Source organism: Microchirus variegatus (assembly GCF_963457635.1).
Source record: "Microchirus variegatus genome assembly, chromosome: 22".
Taxonomy (NCBI): domain Eukaryota; kingdom Metazoa; phylum Chordata; class Actinopteri; order Pleuronectiformes; family Soleidae; genus Microchirus; species Microchirus variegatus.
The window spans coordinates 8,072,543-8,077,970 of NC_139823.1; positions in this window are offsets into that span (position 1 = coordinate 8,072,543).

A 5,428-nucleotide genomic window follows, 5' to 3' on the forward strand; every position below is an offset into this window, starting at 1 on the left:
CCTCTTGCCTTTGCAGCAAGAAGACCCTCCCATAGTCAAAAAAACATGCAGATTTAGGGATTAGGCAATAATTGAGTGTGAGAATTAATGTTTATTTGTCTCATTGTGACCCTGTGATAGACTAGTGACCTGTCCACGGTGAACCCTGTCTTTTGCCCTATGTCAGCTGGGATTGGCACCAGCGCCCCCCGCGACCCTAATGTGGAGGATAAATCAGTAGAAGGTGATTGAGTGACAGAGTGAGTGTATTGCTTTTTTTGTGCCTACTTAATTTACTTAGTGTGTACGACCTACTGACATCAAGTGGCGAAACTGCAGATTGTAACAAACAGCAGACGTCTCAAAAATGTGTCAGGAGACTACGGTGGCCTCCGTGTACCAGAGAGGATGTCATTTCCACAGAAAAAAAAAATAAAGTTGAGTTGAGAGTTGAGTAAAATGAAAAATGCATGATTTGGTGGCTGGTTTATCCATTCGGGTTGTGGTAGAAACATGGCAGTGCAAGATGGCGGTCGACTAAAATCTACACATCATTAAAACCTATGGAAAGCCGTTTGACCATTTGTTACATGTCCTTGATGTCCGACTTAAGGTCCATGTACTAGTACGCTCTTTGACCGCACCAGTAAGACAATACTGTGTGCTAGCAGAACAACTGTGTGTTACTAGTAATTCTTTTTCCACTAGTAGTGACACTTTTGGCCTACTAGAATGGGGGCACCAAACTTTACTAGCAAACAACTGTACCACACTAGTAACAATACTAGGCCCCACTAGTCAGCAACAGCTAGTAGCCCTCAGACCCTAGTAGCACTAATAAGGCATTTTGGCTCTCACTAGTACCAGCTACGAGTGAGGTAAAATAGTAGAAATAGCTGGAGCCAAAATGCCCACTAGTAGCACTAGTGAGAGCGAAAATGTCGACTTGTAGCACTAGTGAGAGCGAAAATGTCGACTTGTAGCACTAGTGAGAGTGAAAATGTCGACTTGTAGCACTAGTGAGAGTGAAAATGAGAGCGTAAATGTCGACTTGTAGCACTAGTGAGAGCGAAAATGTCGACTTGTAGCACTAGTGAGAGCAAAAATGTCGACTTGTAGCACTAGTGAGAGCGAAAATGTCGACTTGTAGCACTAGTGAGAGCCAAAATGAGAGCGTAAATGTCGACTTGTAGTACTAGTGAGAGCGAAAATGTCGACTTGTAGTACTAGTGAGAGCGAAAATGTCGACTTTTAGCACTAGTGAGAGCCAAAATGAGAGCGTAAATTTCGACTTGTAGTATTAGTGAGAGCGAAAATGTCGACTTGTAGCACTAGTGAGAGCGAAAATGAGAGCGTAAATGTCGACTTGTAGCACTAGTGAGAGCCAAAATGTCGACTTGTAGCACTAGTGAGAGCCAAAATGTCGACTTGTAGTACTAGTGCAAACCAAAATGTCGACTTGTAGTACCTGTGAGAGCCAAAATGTTGACTTGTAGTACTAGTGAGGTATTTGGGACCTCACTAGTACTACACGTAATGTCAAAAACATCTCACTAGTATTACTAGTAGGCATTCTGGCACTTACTAGTAGTACTAGTCAGGCCTTACTACCTAGTAGTGTTACTAATTCGTTTACTAGTAAGGTTTGGTTTCATACTAGTAGGCCAAAAATGTCAGTGGAAAAATAATTACTAGTAAGACAGTTGCACAATTGTCTAGAGTAATGAGTGTACTAGTACATGGACCTTAAATCGAATATCAAGGATATATAATAAATGCTCAAACGTCTTCCATACTAGCCTGTGTTGATGTACGAGTGCATCCTTTGCAAATGACCTCATGCCGAAACGAGGAGGAGGAGCCCAGCGTCCTGTAGCCTAGCCTGCCCACCTTGGTGGATCAAGCAAAGTAGTGACTGTGAGTCCTTGAGGAGATCTTACGCCAGAGGAGAGTGGGAAAACTTTCATTTTAAACTCTTCTATCCATGACATTTAACCGGTAAGTGACTTTTAAAGTTGTTTATAAGACGTTATGGACGGGGTGAGCTCCGGGGGAGTCGGTGTAACACTTTAGAGAAGTCCGGAGAAGATAGTGACAGGAGTGTGTAGCGGCGGCGGCAGCAGTGGTGTAGCAGTGGCGGTGTGTGTGTGTTTTCGGGAGGAATGTCGGGACATGCCCTTCCAGCAGCCGTCATTCAAAACCACCATGACTGTCATTTCTCGAGTTCGTAAAAGTGTGAACACGAAGCTGGATATCTGACCATAACAACACTCGGCTCGGTCGCTTCCTGCGACATTAGCTTCATAAAACCACACTGAAACACAAGTCAAGTTTGAGAGAGCATTAACGTGAGTCGCTGGTTTAACTGTGTCCGCCGATAAAAGTGATAAAAGTTGACCGTTTGTGTTTCACTTTTTGTGTGTTTGCCACATTTGACTTGGATTCAGTTTCGCGCTGACACAGGAATTAGTCGAGCGATTGGTCGATTGGCAGAGATATGATGGGAGTGCACAAGACGAAAGGCTGTGAAAGTGTTTACCTCCCTCTTAAATGTTCCAAAATGTCCACAAACCAAAGATATTCACTTTACTCTCATAGAGGAGCCAAGGAACCAACGCTCACATTTAAGAAGCTGACATCACTGTTGTTAAAAAAATAAATATATATAGTATAAAAACTGTTGAACAGAATAAGTAGTTTGAAGATTTGGATCTTGGATGACTTGTTTCCCCCCATAATTATTCCCCTTCTAATTAAATCCTTGTTGATGCATATCCTGACTCACCTAAAGATCAACAGACCTTTAATAGGATTAACTTATGTGATGCTTATGGAGTGACATCCCGCTCACTGGGATGCACATGCAGTTCATTACTTTTCTTGGAGTTGTGTGGTCTTGTTTGATGCTAATGTTAGTCTGTATTTTGTGATTGGATGTGGTGGTTTTGAAAGCAAAACCCAGCCCAGATATAGTGGTCGGCTTATGGCTAAAGGACTGTAATCTTGTCCTCCCTCATACTGTAAATTGGCTCGATATGACTTTTCTGTTTCCAGCATTCTTTTCAATGGAGGAACCGTCCTGTACCTCAGGCAGGTGCGTAGAAAATCAAAGCTGAGATTTTCCCCTCCTGAGGAATCGCTTCCAAATGCACCTTTGATCATTATCAGCCCTGGAAGACATTCAGTGTATTCTCTGAACGGTTGTCAAGAATTTTTTTTAGAACCTTACAATCTTACAAGCAATTTATTGTTTGTCATTTTTCTATGCTGAGTTGTGTGTCTCAATCTTGCTTCGATGGCAATCCCACTGTTCTATACTACAATGTTGATTCTCCCATTTTAAACCCAACAGGTGAAATTGACTAGCCTGGAGATACTCAGTATTAACTTCCAAACATAATTTCTGGCAATTATACGCAGATTATGGATTTGTATGCTTCCAATTGTCCACCAACTGCAGTGTTATGAGAAGTTTGTACTACAGAGCACTAATTTTATTGAAAGTGCCACAAGAGTTTGCCTCCCAGTCGCTAAAGAGCCTAGTTCCCATGGTCCCCTGCCAGTTGGCCAGTAACAGATGCTGGCATCGGAGTCAAATTGTTATGGCTGAGGAGGGAAAAACGATTGAAGCTCGTCTTCTGACGGACAGCACATACTGAGTCGTCCTTAATGAAGATGGTCATTATTGTGTACTTTTTAATTGAAGCTTCTCAGTGTTAGAAAAAAAACCTCTGTTTCCATTGGAAAAGCAGATTTTTTCTAAAGGATTACTTACTGTATGTTCAGGACCCTTATAATCGGCATAGTACTTAATTAAGATCATTTTTTAATTGATCATAAACGTAAAGGAACTCAGTAGATTGGGAGATTAAAGGATTATTGATACCGCCAGTTTGTAATTTGACATCACAGTTTTCATTTGCTTTATTAACAATTTGAATAGTTAACAGTGCTGCTAGCATTATTCATAACATACAGCACTCACAAGGGAATAAACACCTCCTGAATGGGAAATCGTTGACAACAGGAGGAGGCTGTACACCAGCTGTATGTAAAAGAATAGGAATTATAGTCATGGCAAACATCTTGACTTAATATCTAATAGTATCTGCCAGACCAGAGTCTGTCAACCTGATCGGGATTGAACACAGGCTGTCTTTTTATTTACAATATTACCCGCTGATGAGAACTCACTTGCTCAGATGGCACAGATGTCTCTTGGCACACACAAATATTATGGGGCAGTTTATAGAGAGCTGCGGTTACTTGGTGGACCCCATGTCTCTCCACCAAAGCAGCAAAGAAGTTTTAAAGTGGCAATTATGCACTGTGAGCTCTCATTGGTTCACACATACATGATCTGGTGTCAGTGCTACTGGCAAAGTTGGATTGTGTAATTGAATTTGCTCAAGTTTCTTAAACGCTCATGACAATTTCGTGTATCAACTTGCTTGCCTTACAATTTAATTGCCCCGTTTTCCCTGAGGTCATCTATTAGAAATGTTACAAAATGAAGCATATTGAGTTGCCTTTGTAGTTCTGTGATGGTGCTGGTCCTCCTAGTATTAGGCATTCTCCTGAGTTACGCATCAATAATTTATCAAAAACAAAAGCACAGTATTTTCTTTAGTGTGGAGTTGAAAGTCCAGGTGAACAAGCGTGTATATGTTTCCAACGTCTGTGCACGGGTGAATGTAACGCTAATGCTCGCATGTGTGCATCTAAGGCACGTGTGTGTTTGGAAGTGCTCCTTAGTAACAGCTGTTACTGATTTACATTTTTGTCAAGCTTTAGAAAGCTCCAGAGAGATTCAGTGGTGCAGAGAGCTTCAGACATACCGAAGTGTGAAGGCTGGTATTTGTAGCAGGTACTTGGAAAAAGCTCCATCATAACATTACTTATTTTTGATTTAGTTTAAAACTGACAAATTACACATATACAGTATTTTTTATCTAATGATTGAGGTGAATTATTTGCGTTAGGATTTTCATGCTTACACTTGAATGGGGAAAATGGACTAATGTTGACGCCACAGAGCAAAGCCCTCAAGCACTTTATGATTTCACAGTGGGAAAGTGCTGAACCCTCATAGACTTTGTGGGAATGTCTGTCAAAGTTGGTGAATCTTTGAATGCAGACAGGGGTGTGAGACTCAATGGCACAGTTTGATTTATTCCTGCCATAAAAAATGAACTAGTTTAGCTTGCAGCTTGTTTCAGACCTATATGGAGAATATATATATACTGTATTTCCCAGACACCCTGACCTGCCCTCTGCACGTTTGGCCTACAAATTAATAACTTCCTCTCACTTACACACAACAAACATTACTTTTTAACAGTTTTCTATAGACTGGATGGCTGACACTAGTTCACTCAACATGGCTAAAGAAAGATTTGCAAACAATACACCTGCATCTAGACATTAAAATGTAGTGATGACATCTGCA